General features: G+C 52.1%; 1 pseudogene; it reads right to left on the reverse strand.

Moving 5' to 3' along the window:
• Nucleotides 1–7,889: 7,889 nt before the first annotated feature.
• Nucleotides 7,890–9,528, reverse strand: LOC147697078 (28S ribosomal RNA; annotated as a pseudogene).
• Between the last annotated feature and the right edge of the window lie 9,560 nt (nucleotides 9,529–19,088).

The raw sequence follows: 19,088 nt of genomic DNA on the forward strand, positions 1-19,088 counted from the left end.
AAAAATTTGTTTCACCTTTCAGACTGCGTGAGTCAATTATCTATAAGGCACACCAAGGTAATTTAGGGGTGAGGAAAACAGTTATGTGTATTAAACAACATTATTGGTGGCCTTCAATTGATATTCAGGTCAGAAATTTGATTGATTCTTGTCCCGGATGTTTGATGTCTGACAAACAAAGGCGCACTATGAAGGTTCCTTTGCACCCGACTGAGTTTCCGGCTTAGGAAAAAGTTGGTGTTGATTTTTCAGGTCCGTATTCGGTCCTGGAGCAGGAGAATAAGTATGTGATTCTGTTGGTCGATTATTTTTCAAAGTCGATGTATTTTAATTTTGTGAAATCGCCGGATTCGGATTCAACTATATCTTTTCTCAAAAGGATTTTTGATTTGGAAGGAACCCCTAAATTAATTGTCACCGACAATGGGACACATTTTGTCTCAGAAAAAATGTGTAGGTTTTTGAAGGAGTTGGATATCAAACAGTTGAAAGTGGCATTATGTTCTCCAGCTTCCAATGGTCTAGTTGAGAGGGGGAATAAGGTAATTAAAGAAGGCATTCAGACCGCAGTGTCATGTAATTACAAGGTGGAGGATTTTGTCAAACAAAATGTGTGGCATTATAATAGGTCCCCTCACTGTGTTACTGGGGTATCTCCATTTTCTCTTTTGTTCCCTTCTTGGTTCAGTGAGAATACTATCAAGAAAGTGGCAGATTTAGATTCGGTTAGGAGGTCTGTTCAGGACAAGCACACTCGTATGAAGTTTCATTTTGATGGAGGGATGGATGGTAAAGGTGTGGATATCCTTGCGGGTGATTGGGTGTTAATTAAGAATCCAGGAAGAGTTGTCAAAGGTCGTTCGAAATTCTTTGCACCTGTTCAGGTTTTGAAAGTTAGCAAGGGAGCTGCATTTCTGGGAAAAAAAGGGATGGTGGAAAAAGCGCCAGTTAGTGAAAGTGACGGATCAACAGGCTGAGATTATTGGGGGTAGACATGGGAAAGATCATTCAGATGGTTTGGATTGGAGCTTTTGGTTGAGAGTGCCTAATGTCTTAAAAGAACCTGCTCATTCTAAACCATTGCATGTTCAAACTAATAGTCAACAATGTACTAGGAATGTTGTTAATCCACAAAATGTTGCTAATGATCAAACTCTTTCTTCTTTTGGCAGACCTATTAGAGGCCCGGAGAGATATAATGAATTTGTTAGATTTTGAATGTTTTTTATTTTATTTTCTGGTTGTTTGTTGTTGTAAGGGGGAAGGGGATGTAGTGTAATGATTATGGCATACACCGCGCGTGTATAAACATGTTTATAATTGAATGGTTGTCACTCGCGCATGAACGCCTGTTCTGCGGTTGGCCATTGTCACCGTTGGCTTGTCGCTGGTCAGACGGTTCGTGAACGGGTGGAGTTTTATACTTTCAATAAATTGGATTTTAATCAATATAAGGCTCATCTTTTATTGCTATACCCACCTCCTCAGATTTGTACAGCTGTAGTGGTGCAAATAGCGAAATACAACTCCACCCACACCCTTTCACTTACCTGTGACCTAAAACTGCATGTGGTGCTGGCTCAGTGCTCACTAGATAGCCGGCGCTCCGGAGATGTCAAAGAAATAGATGATTGCTGGGCAGGCGTCAAGTTCGAGGGGGGAAAGCAAGTGACATCAATCGTCCAGCAAATGTATTTCCTCAAGCAGGGTGAGCCGATGGGGGTCGTAGTGAAGGCACAAAGGTGAAAGTAAGGGGATGAGGCCCAGAATTTCCCGCGCCTACGAGAGATTAATTGCCCAGCAGGTGTTAATGTGACCAGGCAAACACCACAGTCATGAAGAGGGGCATGGCAGGCAACCCTGGGCTGGAGCACAGATTGCCGAACAACTCTTGGAATCAGGGAATCCAATTTGGTTCTATTTTTCCGCTTGTATTTATAAATACAGACGGAAGAAAAATATTTTTCCGTCTGTATTTATATGTAAAAATCTGTTTAAACGGAAAACCGGGAGCCTTAATTTTGATCATCTCTGCCATTAGCTATCTCTGTCCTAGTAAAAACAAAAGTCAAAATCTGCTCTACTAGTGTGATAGTAATGTTCTTCCAAAAAGCCATGCACTGCTTCATATGTTCACAGAGACCTATGCTGGATTAGATCCTCTGGTGGTGGCAGGACTGGAATTTCAACTGGTAAATGAATATTTTAAACAAGTAGAAATATTTTATTACTGAGGTTCAGATTAAAACAAAGGAGTCCTCTGCAGTGTCATGTCCATGCAGCATTGTTTGCTTTAACTAACTACGTCTCCTCCCTGCCGAGGCCTGGAAGAATGTGGCAATTCTGTAATTCTAGGTAATTGCATTTCCCTAACCTATAATCATGGTATCTGTGAAATTGAGATTTAAATGGAGAATAAAATATATAAACAGTGCTTCTGCATGTTTTACCTCATTCAAAGGTGCAATGTTAAGACAATATTTTTGCTGGTGCCCAGGGGCATGGATTTCATGTGCAGAAAAGTTGCACTGCTTGACTTTTTGATGGACTATTATCACTTTAATGTAAACGTAGCAATCATGTTAAATATGAAATACTTGGAAACCCGCTAGCCACACATTCTGCATGACTGTTTACAAAAAACTCAAACTCTGGGAGAGAAACTTTGAAGCTTATTTAGAGTTCAGAGTAGGTGGCCTGACAACACACTGGTGTGGCAGAGGTGCTTGCCTTCTCCTAGCAGACAAAGATCCCTCACCCAATTAAGAGGGTACTCATGTCAGGGTGGCCTGTTCAGCAGTATTTCTATTTCTAAGAAACAAACCTCAAAATGTCTTCCCTGGAGCATGAGGATTAGCCAAGTATGGTTTTAATTAGGGGAGGGCAGAAAACTTCGCTCTGACACCGTAGTGGATGAAGCCAGCCACTCTTGCTTCCCGGCCCAGGCCCTGCTTCTGAAAAAGCAGCCAGACCCGGGAGAGCCTCCCCGGGCCCCAGTGGGCAACCGTCCCTAGCGCCTGGATCCTCGGCTGGCTTGCAGCACAGGGGAATCCCGGACCCCGGGACCCGCCAGACGCAGCATGAGCCCCGGGCCCAGTCCCAGCTTCCAAACACTCACCAGGACGGGAAGAGCCACCCCGGGACCCGGTGGTCCCCCGTCCCCAGCACCCAGACCCTCTGATGGCTTGCAGGAAGGGGGGCTCACGCACCCCGGTGCCCGCCAGACCGAGCTCAAGCCCCAGTCCCAGTCCCAGCTTCTAAGCTCTAGCCAGGCCGGGAAGAGCCTCCCGGGCCCCGGTGGACCCCCGTCCCCAGCACCCGGACCCTCTGATGGCTTGCAGGATGGGGGGCTCACGCACCCAGGGGGCTGTCGGATGGAGCTCAAGCCCGGAGCCCGGTCCCAGCTTCCAGGCTTTAGCCAGGCCGGGAGAGCCTCCCCGGGCCCCGCTGGACCCCTGTCCCCAGCGCCCGTACCCTCTGATGGCTTGCAGGACGGGGGGCTCACGCACCCCAGGGTCTGCCTGATGGAGTTCAAGCCCCGGGCTGGTCCCAGCTTCCAAACCCTACCCAGGCTGGGGAGAACCTCCCCGAAACACTGTGGACCCCCGTCCCCAGCACCCGGACGCTCAGATGGCTTGCAGGAAGGGCGGCTCATGCACCCCGGTGCCCGCCACACCGAGCTCAAGCCCCAGGCCCAGTCCCAGCTTCCTAGCCCTAACCAGGTTGGGAAGAGCCTCCCGGCCCCGTTGGACCCCCGTCCCCAGCGGACCCTCTGATGGCTTGCAGGACGGGGAGCTCATGCACCCCGGGGCCCGCCGGACGGAGCTCAAGCCCCGGCCCAGCTTCCGAACCCTAGCTAGGCTGGTGAGAGCCTCCCCGGGCCCCGGTGGACTACCATCCCCAGCGCCCGAACCCTCTGATGGCTTGCAGGATGGGGGCTCACGCACCCAGGGGCCTGCCAGACAGAGCTCAGCTTCCAAACCCTAGCCAGGCCAGGGAGAGCCTCCCCGGGCCCCGGTGAACCCCTGTCCCCAGCACCCAGACCCCTCGGCCAGAACCAAGGAGGGTTAAGCCCAGGCCACGTCCTCTCCCGGCTTGCCTGGGGAGCCCATTTTCCTCGACTATTAAGCCCCCACATAGTGGGGGCTTATAGAATTTTGGGTAAGGACAAAAATTGGAGTTAGTCCGGCTGCCAGCCCACAGGGCCATCTGGTCACGCAGCCCACAGGGCCATCTGGTCACGCAGCCAGGTGACCAGCTGGCCCGGGACGACCCAGTGCCCAGATGGCCTGGGTGGGTGCTGTACCCAGTCGCCCTTGCAGTCCGGCAAGGGTGGCCGCGCGCACCGAGGCAGCCGCTCTGGAGGCTCCTTTCCCCGGGTGGCTGCTGCTCACCTCCGTGCCCGACTTGCCCGGGAGCAGTGGGAAGGGTAGGCCTTTCGGTAACCCTGCCTACCTGCGAGGGATGGTGGCCCCTGTCCCTGCACACCGGTGGGGCAGGGACGGGAGGGGGAGGCCCCCATGTTGAAGGGCACATGGTGGAGGTGGCCTCCTGTGGACCCGCGTTACTCCCTCCGCAACCATCCCGCCGGCCTGTCAGCAGAGGGACCCACCCCTGGGTGTGGGGGAGGAAGGCGTCCGTGGGAACCCATGCATGGAGGGACAAAAGCTTGGCTCAGAGGATGACTCTTAATAGATCTCAACGAGGTAGCTGCTCTGCTACTTATGAAACCCTGACCCAGAAATAGGTTGTCTACGAATGATTTAGCACCGGGTGCCCCACGAACATGCGGTGCACTAAGGGCGATGGAGGTGACCCCCTCGGGTCTGCACTCCGGTCCCCAAGCAAGCAGCTCTACGCACCGCCCCCCCCCCGGAGAGGCCGTCTATCCCAGGCCAACCGAGGCTCCACTGCATTGCGGTATCGTTACGGTTATTGGGGGATACTGACTTAGAGGCGTTCAGTCATAATCCCACCGATGGTACCTTCGCCCCATTGGCTCCTCAGTCAAGCACATACACCAAATTTCTGAACCTTCGGTTCCTCTCCTACTGAGCAGGATTACTATTGCAACAACACATCATCAGTAGAGTAAAACTAACCTGTCATCTTTTATAAGACATATGCTACTGAGCTGTGTGACTTTCTAGTGGCTCTCTTTAACGATATGGCGTCGTCCGGAACGTCCACAGGGACCCTGGCCGAGGCGGTGATCACGGTCCTGCCGAAACCAGGAAAGGACCTGGCGCAATGTGCTTCGTTTCGCCCCATAGCTTTACTTAACATTGACGCAAAATTATACTCGGTGATCCTGGCGAGCCGCTTACAGGATTTGATGCCGGCGATCATCCACCCGGACCAGTCTGGCTTTATTAAAGGTCGCCAGACCCACGATAATACCCGTAGAGTGGTTCACCTCATCGAAAAGGCGGACAGGTTCCGCATTCCGGCTGTGCTTGTGGGCCTGGACGCGGAGAAGGCCTTCGACCGAGTGGATTGGGGCTTTCTGTTTAATACGCTGATGGCCTTTGGCTTTTCTGACAAATTCATCACTATGGTGAAGGCAAACTTTTGCAGCCCACGCTCGAGAGTAGCAGTGAATGGCCACCTATCGGCCTTCTTCGCACATTCGCGGGGCACCAGACAGGGATGTCCCCTCTCTCCCCTGCTGTTCGCGCTCAGTATCGAGCCTCTGGCGGTAGCGGTGAGGGAACATGAAGGCGTGAAAGGCATACCGTTCGCGGGAGAGCAACACAAAATCTCGCTCTTCGCGGACGACATCCTGTTCTCGGTGGCAGATCCGGCTGGTTCCTTGCTTTGCATTAGGGAGATTTTACTTGAATTTGAGGATGTGGCGGGATTTAAAGTGAACTATGGCAAGTCTTATATTTTGAATTTGACTCTCTCGCAAACTGACGTGGCTCAAGTACGGGCGCTGACACCATTGGCGTGGGCAACCGGTTCGATTGTTTATCTGGGAGTCCACCTGACTCCAACGGTGGGTAAACTGTTCGCGGCCAACTTCCCACCCCTCCTGACGAAGACCCGGGCAGAATTGGTGAGGTGGAAACCTAAATTCCTGTCCTGGCTAGGTAGGATACACGCGATCAAAATGGTCCTTCTCCCCAAATATTTGTACCTATTCCAGGCCCTACCTATTCCGCTGGATAGCGCCTACTTCCGACAACTCAAGACGCAGATTCTGCGATTTGTCTGGCAAGGGGGCCGAGCCCGTCTGTCCTTCACAGTCTTGCGCCGGCCTCGGTCGGAGGGTGGGATTGGTCTGCCGGACCTGCACCTATATTATAAGGCTGCCCAATTAAGGGTCATGGTGGAATGGTCGCAGCAGCTATCAGAAAAACATTGGCTGGATATGGACCGGAGTGTGGCTGGTCGGTCCATCTGGGATTTGGCCTGGAAAACGAAGAAGGACCGCCCCTTGAATGCCTACATCAGTACCCCCACGGGTACCACACTGAAGGTCTGGGATACCTTGGCTACTGATGAACGGTGGACAACTTTCCCGTCTCCGTTCACGCCATTGCATTTCAATCTGGCCTTTCCACCGGCACTTGCCGAGGGGCCCTTTGACGCATGGAGGGAGGGTGGGTGTAGGGCACTGACTCACCTGTTTCATGGCTCTGATCCTTTGACCTTTGCTAACTATATGCGGGACTACCGGGTGCCGCAGACTGATAGGTATCAGCATGTTCAATTGCTACACTGGGCCACGGCGCCAGGAGTGCTGGAGGCAGCTACGAGGCCTCCCTCAAAGTTTGAGGCTTTCTTGCTGCGAACGTCTACCATGAAGGGAGCCATCTCCTTCCTATATCAATTACTGCTTCAATCTGAACAGTCACCTAGGCCACGCTATATGGAGCAATGGGAGGAAATGGTGGGAAGGGATGTAACCGACTGCGAATGGTCAGCGCTTTGGAGGGATATGAACCAATTTAATCACTCGGTCCACTTACGGGAGGCTCACTTAAAGACTCTCACGCAATGGTATATGTGTCCGACTCGGCTCCACCGTATCTATCCGCTGCCTCGGATAAGTGCTGGAGGGGATGTGGACTTCTCTGGGACTTCCGCCACATTTGGTGGGACTGCCCAGTGATTAGGCCTTACTGGGATAAAATTCTCTCCCATATCAAAGATATCCTTCAATATCCTATAGAGGTCTCTATGGCCTTTGTGCTATTGGGTCTGCGAGACCCCGGTCTTGAACACCAGACGCGATCGGATAAAAAGATTCTGTGGTTGTGCTTGGGGGCAGCCAAGCTCACATTGGCGGCGGCATGGAAACGGAAGGAGGCACCAACGATATCCCTTTGGCACGCAAGACTCTGGGGGCTTTTGAGCCTGGAAAGAATGGCGGACATCTTCCTCGGTAATTACAAGAATTTTAAGCACGTGTGGGGTCCCTTGGTAACCTTCCTATCTACAGGCTTGCCTTCGGCTGTTTGCCCAGCATCATTGAGATCTCTACACCTCTTCCAAATTTAGTGTGACTGCTGAATGAATGTGGTATGTGTGCGTCACCGTCATGGGGGGGGGGGGGGGGGGCTGGGGAGTTGCATTTTATTTCTTTATTTTCCCTCATTGCAACCGAGGTGCCTATTTTCGCCGGTTGGTGCATTTCCATGGTTTTGTATAGCCTGAAGACCTGCTTGCTAGGGGACATTTCGATTTCGCAAGGCTCAGCACCAATGAAGCTTTCCCTTATCGCTTTCTTTTTGCAGGTATCTGGACTGATGGACTTGATCTTTTTTCTTTGCGATGTAGCATCACCACCGTTTTAATTTGATTTCTTCCCCCTGTGTGGGGACATGTGCGGCACCTCGGTGCTGCTCTCTTGTGTTTTTCCTTTTTGTTCTATGCAAAATAAAAATTTTACAAAAAAAAAAACTAACCTGTCTCACGAAGGTCTAAACCCAGCTCACATTCCCTATTAGTGGGTGAACAATCCAACACTTGATGAATTCTGCTTCGCAATGATAGGAAGAGCCGACATCGAAGGATCAAAAAGCGACATCACTATGAACGCTTGGTCGCCACAAGCCAGTTATCCCTGTGGTAACTTTTCTGACACCTCCTGCTTGAAACCGAAAAAGTCAGAAGGATCATGAGGCCCTGCTTTCACGGTCTGTAGTCAAACTGAAAATCGAGATCAAGCGAGTTTTTGCCCTTCTGCTCCGCGGGAGGTTTCTGTCCTCCCTGAGCTCGCCTTAGGAAACCTGCTTTATCGTTTGACTGGTGTACCGCCCCTGTCAAACTCCCCACCTGCCACTGTCCCTGGAGCGGGCCGCGCCCGGCAGGCGCCGGGCGATTGGAGCCAGAAGTGAGAGCCCAACGGGGCTCCCCCTGCCTCACTGGGTAAGGGAAAAAAGATCAGGGTAGTGGTATTTCACTGGCGGCCTGAGGGCCTCCCTCTTATCCTACGCCTCTCATGTCTCTTCACAGTGCCATACTAGAGTCACACTCAACTGGGTCTTCCTTCCCCACTGATTCTGTCAACCTTGGCTGTGGTTTCGCTAGATAGTAGGTAGGAACAGAGGGAATCTCGTTCATCCATTCATGCGCGTCACTAATTAGTTGATGAGGAATTTAGCTATCTGGACCACCTCACGGTGGCACATTCTAGGTTATTATGCTGCCCATCAGCATCAATTCAGTTTTGCTTCCAACAATACAACATCCTTTTGCTCCGGAGTAGAGCCACACTGAATGCTGTCCTCAATGGAACTGGGATCACGTATAGGCCAGAGATAGTACACCCTGCAGTACTATTCTTCTTCTGCTACGGAGGGTGAACTAAGGCCTATATTGTGATCTGAATCATTGTTGCTTGTTGCATTGTTTGAAGCGGGTGCTGGTTTGTCAAATTCGGCGAGGAAGTTAGTGATTTCTGGGAAAGACAGCACCTCCTTACGCCATCTTAACAGGGTTTTTATTCTCCAGGAACTACCCCATCTGGAATTGGGTTTGTTTGCTTCGCCATTTCTCATTATCACGCTTGCCGCCATGAAAAAACCTTGTTTGGCCTGTCTCTATATGCTTCTCTATGCAGAGTCAAGCACTACAGAGGCAGTTACCGGCGGGACCACTGGGAGGTAAGGGCCACTACAACCAAGAATACCTTAAGAGATTCATAGTTACTCCCTCCATTTAGCCGCGCTTCATTGAATTTCTTCACTTTGACATTCAGAGCACTGGGCAGAAATCACATCGCGTGAACACCCGCCTCAGGCCTTCGCGATGCTTTGTTTTAATTAAACAGTTGGATTCTCCTGGTTCTAAATCAGCTGCTAGGTGCCGGCCGAGATAGGACACCAGCCCCGCGCACCCGGGGAGGGGGCACGGGGAGAGGCGACCACCGCAGCTGGGGCGATCCACAGGAAGGACCCGGCTCACATCCAGAGTCGCCGCCACCCCGGATGGAGGTACCTTGTTCAGAGCCCTTAGAACCAATCTTTATCCCGAAGTTACGGATCTGACTTGCTGACTTCCCTTACCTACATTGTTCCAACATGCCAGAGGCTGTTCACCTTGGAGACCTGCTGGGGATATGGGTATGGCCCGACATGAGATTTACACCATCTCCCCCGGATTTTCAAGGAGCAGCGAGAGCTCACCAGACCCGCCGGAACCGCAACGCTTTCCAAGGCTCGGGCCCCTCTCTCGGGGCAAACCCATTCCAGAGCGCCCTACCCTTCACAAAGAAAAGAGAACTCTCCCCGGGGCTCCTGCCCACTTCTCCGGGATCGTTTGCGTTACCGCACTGGACGCCGCGAGGGCACTCGTCTCCCCCACTCCAGGTTCGAGGATATAACCCAGACTCCCTATCGATCGGCCGAGGGCAACGGAGGCCATCGCCCGTCCCATCCGAACAACGCTTGCCCCCTCTTAGCACCGACTCACCCATGTTCAACTGTTGTTCACATGGAACCCTTCTCCATTTCGGCCTTCAAAGTTCTCGTTTGAATATTTGCTACTACCACCAAGATCTGCACCTGCGGCGGCTCCACTCAGGCCCTCCCCCCGGGCTTCCGTGCTCACTGCAGCTACCCTCCTACTCGCGGCGGCTTAGCCCCTGCGGCTCTCAGTTCCGGCGACGGCCGGGTATGGGCCCGACGCTCCAGCCCCATCCATTTTCAGGGCTAGTTGATCCTGCAATCAACATTTGAAGCTCTTAGTGGTCACTGATGTTGTAATTTCTTCTGTTTAGGGGAGATGTACAGTAATCGATCTAACGATTTAGACAATGACATTTTATGTCTTGATAAAGATGGAAAAAGTTATATGAAACCATCGAAACGCTTCAACACCGATTTAAAGCACAATCGAAGGACAGACACAATAGTTAAATACTGATTAAGGCAATGTATTGATTTGGGTGTCTATCAACCCGACTAGATCTGCAAAATAGTGCCTTACATGTTGTGTTGTCTTGATTATGCTGGCCATAATTACATTCTGTTGGTCAAAGAAAAAATCTGTCTTGTGATTTATATGCATTGTATATGTTTCTTGTGAGGGATTTTATCCTTTAGATAGTATTGTTTAATTTTAAATGTATATTAACCTGTGTATAATGAATGTGAGCTCCAATGATTTTGTGATAATAAAGTGTTTTTTAACAATTTGAATATAGTACAATTTATGTTGATGTAAGGTTGTTTATCAAATGCCCAGCCTGACCTCGTCAGTGCCGGTCGCTCTACCCACCGCGTGGCCCCTCCAGGAAGTCAACCGGTCCCCTGCTGCCGCAGCCGCTCGAATCGCTGTACCGCCACCCTGATTGTGCCCCCGCTGTGGTTGGTAGTATCGCCATAGTACTGCCCCAATTGTACTGTTTTGTTCTGTTGCCCTTTTGTGCTCGCCATAGTACTGCCCCAATTGTACTGTTTTATTCTGTTGCCCTTTTGTGCTCGCCGTAGTACTGCCCCACTGTACTGTTTTGTTCTGTTGCCCTTTTGTGCTCGTCGTAGTATTGCCCCAATTGTACTGTTTTGCTCTGTTGCCCTTTTGTGCTCTGCCCCCTGTTGCTGCCGTCCGCCCTAGCACTTCTGGCCCCACTGCCCACCCCGCTCCCTGCTGCTGCTCCCCCGCGGCCCGCCCCCACTCCTGCTGGTTTCCCCGACCCTCTCCCATTCGCCCCCCCGCTCCCACCTCCCAGCTGCTCCTCCCTCGCTCCGCCCCCTCCACTCTCCATTTATGGCAGAGTTCACGCGTGCGCGCAGCGTTCACGCGCAGTGGGCGCACCCCAAGTGCGCCGAAGGCGCGCCAAAGGCAAGCCCGTCTGCGCCCGTCCGCACCTGGACCGCGCCCAGCACCAGATCCCCTGGCCCCCGCACATGCCATCCCACCTGCCGGACATACGACACCGCCACCCTCAGCGCACTCAACACCGGCCGGATCCCCGGCTGCCACGAGCCACCCCAGGATGCAACCACAGACCCTTCACCTACCAATCTTGCAAGTTCTCCTGCATCCGAACGTGCGCCTCTCCCGCACCCGCCAAGCCGAGCACCAACAGCAACCACCTGAGGTGCATCCTGCTCAACACCCGCTCCATCCACAGACACGCAGTGGAACTATGGAACCTACTCGACACCACATCGCCGGAAGTCTCCTTCCTTACGGAAACATGGATGAACGCCTCCTCAGCGCCCGACATCGCCATAGCCATCCCGGACGGCTACAAGATCACCCGAAGGGACCGCGTCAACCAGACAGGAGGAAGCATCGCCATCGTCCACAAGAACACCATCCGCATCACGACCAACTCCGACGACACCCTCCGGGCGCGGAACATTCTTACTTTCAGATACACACCGACCCCACTCAGAGGCACCCTTATCTACAGACCCCCAGGACCCCGCACACATTTCAGCGATGACATCGCAGACTTCATCAGCCCACACGCCCTCCCCTCCGCCGACTACATCCTCCTAGGGGACCTCAACTTCCACCTGGAGAACAACAACGACAACAACACCACCACCCTGCTGGACAACCTCGCCAACCTCGGACTCAAGCAACTGGTGACCACCCCCACCCACTACGCCGGACACACGCTTGACCCAATCTTCTCATCCAGCAAGTACGTCTCCTTCAGCCACTCCACCGGACTCCACTGGACAGACCACAGCTGCGTCTGCTTCAGCTTCAGAAAGACCACGACTCAATACCTCCCGCAACAGGTTCCCCGCAGGAGCTGGAACAAGATCAGCACCGACCAGCTCACCACATCACTGAACCAGAACCCTCCCGCCAGATCAACGAACCCCAACCAAGCAGCCATCAACCTCACACAGTGGATCACCAACTGCGCTGACGACCTCGCACCCCTGAAAAACCATCCCAACAGGCCCGGAAGCAAGACAGCCTCCTGGTTCAACGATGACCTCAAGAACTCCAAGAAGAACTGCTGTACCCTCGAGAAAGCCTGACGAAAAAACCCGACCACAGACAACATGACCGCCCTTAAGCACGCCACCCGTAAACACCGCCAGCTGATCCACACCACCAAGAAGTCAGCATTCAAGGATCGACTAGACAACAACGCACACAACAGCAAGGAACTCTTCAGCATCGTCAAAGAGCTATCCAACCCCAGCGCCGGAAACAACGACATCACCCCCTCACAGAACCTCTGCGACTCACTCGCCTCGTTCTTCCACAGCAAGATCGCAGACATACACAACAGCTTCGGCGAATAGACCACGCACCTAACCACAGAACCAACGCCCCCCACCACCACCCTCCGCGCCTGGACCCTGGTCAGCACTGAAGACACCATCCACACGATGAACACCATCCACTCCGGATCACCAACGGACCCATGCCCCCACCACGTCTTCAACAAGGCCGACTCCGTCATCGCACCCCAACTCCGGAACATCATCAACTGCTCCTTCAACACCGCCACCTTCCCGGAGAGCTGGAAACATGCCGAACTCAGCGCCCTCCTGAAGAAACCATCAGCAGACCCCACTGACCTCAAGAACTACCACCCCATCTCGCTCCTCCCGTTTCCTGCCAAAGTCATCGAGAAGACCGTCAACAGACAGCATGCCGCCTTCCTCGAGGCGAACGGGTCCCTCGACCACTCACAGTCCGGCTTCCATGCCAACCACAGCACAGAGACTGCCCTCATCGCAGCCATTGACGACATCTGAACCCTGCTCGACAACGGGGAAACAGCGTCCCTCATCCTCCTGGACCTCTCCTCAGAGTTCAATACTGTCTGCCACCGCACCCTAGTACAACGCCTCAGCAACGTCGGAATCCAAGAGAAGGCATTGGAGTGGATCATCTCGTTCTTCGCCGGAAGAACCCAGAGAGACCGCCTCACCCCGTTCAGATCCGAGGCCACCAAAGTCATCTGCGGCGTACCACAATGATCATCACTCAGCCCCACCCTCTTCAACGTCTACATGAGCCCCCTCGCAGCCATCGCACGCCAACACAACCTCAACATCATCTCCTACGCCGACGACACCCAGCTGATCCTCTCCCTCACCAACGACCCCGCTACCACCAGAACCAACCTACACGAAGGGATGAAAGAAGTAGCCGAGTGGATGAAGAACAGCCGCCTAAAACTGAACTCAGACAAGACAAAAGTCCTCATCCTTGGATCAGCACCCTCTGCCTGGGATGACTCCTGGTGGCCCCCGGCCCTAGGCAGCGCACCAAAACCAACAGACCACGCCTGCAACCTGGGCTTCATCCTGGATTCCTCCCTCTCGATGACCAGACAAGTCAACGCCCTTTCATCATCGTGTTTCAACATCCTACGCATGCTCCGTAAGATCTTCCGATGGATCCCCACCGAAACCAGGAAGACGGTCACCCAGGCACTCGTCACCAACCGACTGGACTACGGAAACACCCTCTACACCGGAACCACAGCCAAACTGCAGAAAAGACTCCAACGCATCCAGAACGCCTCGGCACGACCCATCCTGGACATCCCCCAACACAACCACATCTCCGGACACCTAAGAAACCTGCACTGGCTCCCAGTCAGCAAGAGAATCACGTTCCGTCTCCTCACCCACGCACACAAGGCCCTCCACGACCTGGGCCCCAGGTACCTCAACGACCGCCTGACCTTCTACACTCCCACCCGACAGCTGCGATCAACCAGCCACGCCCTCGCCGCCGTTCCATGCATCCGAAGAATCACCATGGGAGGAAGATTCTTCTCCTACCTGGCGGCCATGACTTGGAACTCCCTCCCCATCCACCTCCGTCTGACCCAAGACCACCTCTCCTTCAGGAAGCAACTCAAGACCTGGCTGTTTAAGCAGTAGCGGACCCCTCTCCCCCAAGCACCTTGAGACCCGCCGGGTGAGTAGCGCGCTATACAAATTTCTTGATTGATTGATTGATTGAATGCCAGCAATGTGAAATAGTGGGTCACGGGAATTTTGTTTCTGTTGGTTCAAAGTACCTCATTTCCCTTGCCTAGCTTAAGGGGTCCCTCTCTACTTGTCACTATTAATTATACAACCAGTTGGTTGGAGAGTCTGTTTTTGGTCTTGTATTGGGATATCCAGTGTAGCCACCATTTTATTGTATATGGGGACTCAATAGGATATTACCATGGATAAATTAAAAACCTTTGGATTCACGGATGATCAATTTAACAGATTAATAAACCTGAATCCACGTGTTGGCAATTCCAAAGCACTTAATAAAACCAGCCACGATCAATCAGTGAAAATACTCAATCTTAAAAAGAAACAAATACGAACTGAACTACACGCCGAGTTCCTGATAGATTATCTGAAAGCAGGAGTTATACCATTGGGTTTGCAAGTAAGAAATGAACCCGGCCTCTTTGTAGAAAATCCAAAGTTCACTGAAACATGGACTCATATAGCCAACCGGTGCAGCCGTGACTGGCTCATTCTTATTACTGAAACAGCGCAAGAGTTGATAGAGATAGAAAAACAAGAAATAGAAGGGCTAGAAATGCAGCTAAAACAAAACTCAGCACTGGAAGACGCTAAAAAATGATTGAAGAATTGGAAGTAGAAACACAAAGTTATAGGGAATACTTATTCAACACACAAATGAAAAAAGTCAGAAAAGATGTAGATAGATATAGTATAGAAGGGGTCTACCCATATGTCAACAAAGATTACTTTGAAAATAAGAAAGAGCAGAGGTGGGAGAAACCCCAATGTTAGAGACCCCTATACTCTAGGGGAGGTACAAAATGCATTACTTTCTCGGAGACCTCAGGCTCAAGCAGCGATGAGGACCAAGGCACAGCACAAGGAAATAGGGGAATGTCATCTTTTGAGCAGGAGCCTTTTTTAGGGAGACACCAAAATCGAGGACAGAGGGGTTTCAGAGGTTACAACCGACAGGAACCCCAGAGGAACCATCAACCTCAAAGTGCGGGACTGGAATACCTAGCCACGAGAAACAAGCAATACTGGAGGTGACACAACTGCCCATTATAAATCTTTCCCAAAGACTTTTAAGTAAGGAGGAACAAGAGGTACTGCAGAGAGGATTTAGCTTTGCCCCCACAGCTGGACATAGCATGTTTGAACTAGAGAGTGACCTTAAGAATTTCTTTAGAAAGATAAGACTGAACAAGTTCTTTGAGGATAAAACTTATGAACCACAGCCTAGTGTAACAGGCCTTAAAACTAGGTCGCCTTTTACACCGAATTTGACCCAGGTCCATAAAAATGTGGAGATACTTGAAAAAGTAGTTGAGATGGAAATAAAAAGCATGGGATGCACAGTGCAGCAAAATTACAACAATAACTTACTGTTAGAGAAGAGAAAGGCACTTACAACCTTATAAAATTGTGACCTGCAATTGAATTAGAACCACTAAGAATCCATAGGGGTATAACCTTAATTAATATATTATGCTATATCCCCTGCAGATTTAAAAAATCATCGGATACATCAAGCGAACTATATGATTGACACGTGTAAGGAGGGTTGCCCTGCAAACTTATGAGAGCAAGGATCACGCCATGTTTGCTTTACAAAAACGAGGTGAGAACCGCAAATTGGGGTATTACAGTAAACAATAGGACTAGAATCGAATAATGATGCATAACACCGGTGGATAGGAACACCGCATGTATAAGGTCTCCCTCCCCCATCTCGAGACAGGACAGCTCCACCAGAAAGAGAGGGAAGAGACATACCTATAAGGTCAGACTAATGGGGGTTTAGGAGTAGCACATAGTACAAAGAAATCAACTGTATTGTATATAAGATTGATTGTCACATTGAATAGGAAAATGTGTGAACTTGACCTTTTAGAAGAGTTATGTATAACAGGACACTATGGAAATGGAGGGGTATAGTGGTGGTTGGGGTACCACCCAACCGACAATACCTGGAGTAGGTGGTTATCCAATATCTCACTCAAGACCTTCGACTTATTAAATAAATCCCATTGAAGAGAGTAAAAGGGACCCATGTGATGTGTTAAAGATGGGAAGATGCAGTCAATGTGGTCACTGATCTGGTAATTTGTTCTGTTTAGGGAAGAAGATAATGATATACAGTAATCGTTCTAACCATTAAGACAACAAACTTTTATGTCTTGATAAAGATGGAAAAAGTTATATGAAACCATCGAAACACGTCGACGCCGATTTAAAGCACAATCGAAGGACAGACACGACAATAGTTAAATACTGATGAAGGCAATGTATTGATTGATGTGTCTATGACCCCGACTAGAGATGCAATTGTATATGACACAAATAGTGTCTTACTTGTTGTGTAGTCTTGATTATGCTGGTCATAATTACATTCTGTTGGTCAAAGAAAAATCTATCTTGTGATTTACATGCATTGTATATGTTCCTTGTGAGGAACTTTATCCTTTAGATAGTATTGTTTAATTTTAAATTTATTTTAACCTGTGTATAATGGAATGTGAGCTCCATTGATTTTGTGATAATAAAGTGTTTTTTAACAATTTGAATATAGAACAGTTTATGTTGATGTAAGGTTGTTGATCATGTGCCAGCACTGTGAAATAGTGGGCCAAGGGAATTTTGTTTCTGTTGGTTCAAAGTACCTCATTTCCCTTGCCTAGCTTAAGGGGTCTCTCTCTACTTGTCACTAGGATCAACCAGGTAGCCACACCTGATGATGGGGTGGGAGCAGCATGCCCATCTCCCTGAAAGACAACCTTTGCGCACGCTCTCCAGCTCTCGGGAGCCTGCCAGGGGAAGGAGCCTGCCCGCCTGGGCGGGAGGGCTCACTGGAGGGGTGTGGAGCAGTGCGGTGACATGGGTACCAGTGGGCCCAGCCGTCTCCCCCAGGAGGGAGAGGCAGGCCAAGGTGCAGCCTGAGCGAGACGCAGGGGTGCTAGGACCTGGCGGTGACGGAACCCCTCGGAACGATTGTTCCGAGCTGCTGTGGAAACATGCTGGGTGGAGAGGGGTGACGGCGTGGCGTACAGTGCCTACAGACCTGCCGGCCAGGCAGCATCCTAGGGCCTGCCGCCACCCGAGCCCTTCCGCTCGAGTCAGACCACTGGGGGGCATGCGCAGAAGGGGCCGCTCGGCCTTCGCTCTGCTGGGTAGGGTGAACGACCTACCGTCATGCGCAGGCCTTCCCTCGAGTCCGACGGTCCATGCGGGGTGGAAGCTCTTTGCTTGAAATAACAGCCGAGGCTGGCTAAGCAGTCCATACCTAAACGGACTGAGAGTGCCCAATCGATCAGAGTACAGCTGGGGCATGCATCCCCTGGCAGGCACCCTGCACAGGGGGTATGCTGGCTTAGCATCCCCTGTCTTCCTGCTACCGGGGCAAGCAGACTCAGAGAAAAAGTACCATTGGAAAGGGGCCCAAGAGGCAGGGGCATAGCCGGGCCCCTGGGGGTCCTGGCGGGCAGGCCTGGGAGCCATCTTCCCCATCTCAGCTTCGCTGGACCTCACGGACGTCTGACTGAGTAAAAAAACTCAGAGAAAAAGGACCATTGGCAAGGGGTTGAGAGGCAGTAGCGTACCCGGGCTCCTGGGGGCCCTGGTGGGGGGTCCCGGGTGCTGCCTTTCCCGTCTCAGCATCGCCGGACCTCACGGAGGTATGCCTGAGCAAACTCGGAGAAAAAGGACCATCAGCAAGTGGCTGAGAGGCAGAAGCATACCCAGGCCCCTGGTGGCCCCGGCGGGCAGGCCCGGATTCTGCCTTCTCCTGATTCAGAATCGCCGGACCTCACAGAGGTCTGACAGACCCTCTCCCTAGTAATCTGGAGGAAAATTACCCCCCTTTCTTGTAATCCGTGCACTCAAGGTGACAGAGGAGACCAAAGGGGCAAAAGTATTCGACCTCCTGGAGCCCTCGCTGGGATCGGGGAGGCAAATACCTCATCGGGACTTCCAGGGAAGCTCGGCCATCTGGTCGCCCCGTAGGAAAGAATTGGGTGCAACCAAATGGCTGAAGGGATAGGTGCGACCAGATGGCCGACGGGATAGGTGCGACCAAATGGCCGAGGGGATCCGGGCGACCAGATGGCCGAGCACGAAGGGAAGCCATCTGGTCACCGAAAGAGCGGGCGACAGGGCATGGGAGACATGAGGCCCAGGGCCCCAGCCATGGTGGAGCGGCAGCCCAAGGGACTGGGCCCAGTGCCAGAGCACCCCACCCGGGGCCCTGGACCTCATCGGGACTTCCAGAGAAGCCCGGCAATCTGGTCGCCCTATTGGAAAGAATTGCATGCGACCAGATGGCCGAGGGGAAATGTGCGACCAGAAGGCCTGGATCTAAAGGACTCCCATCTGTCCACCCCGAGCCTTCGCAGTAGGGCTCCTGCCTGCCCACACAGGGCAGGGCTTCGGGCCCCTGCTGGGCCTCAGACATGGGGAAAACCACCGGAGCTCTCGGCCCAGATGCCCGGGGGAGGACTGCCCGGGACCCATGGAGCCCATCCCGGGTAGTTTGCCCCACCGTTGGCCCGGAGAAGGGAGCCCCGGACTCCCGGTGGAGGACTGCCGGGGACCCATGGAGCCCATCTGGGCCCTTTGCCACGACGTTGGCCTGGTGGAGGGAGCCCAGGATTCCTAGGGAAGTGTTGCCCAGGC

This window comes from Lissotriton vulgaris, chromosome 8, assembly GCF_964263255.1.
Source record: "Lissotriton vulgaris chromosome 8, aLisVul1.2, whole genome shotgun sequence".
Lineage (NCBI taxonomy): Eukaryota > Metazoa > Chordata > Amphibia > Caudata > Salamandridae > Lissotriton > Lissotriton vulgaris.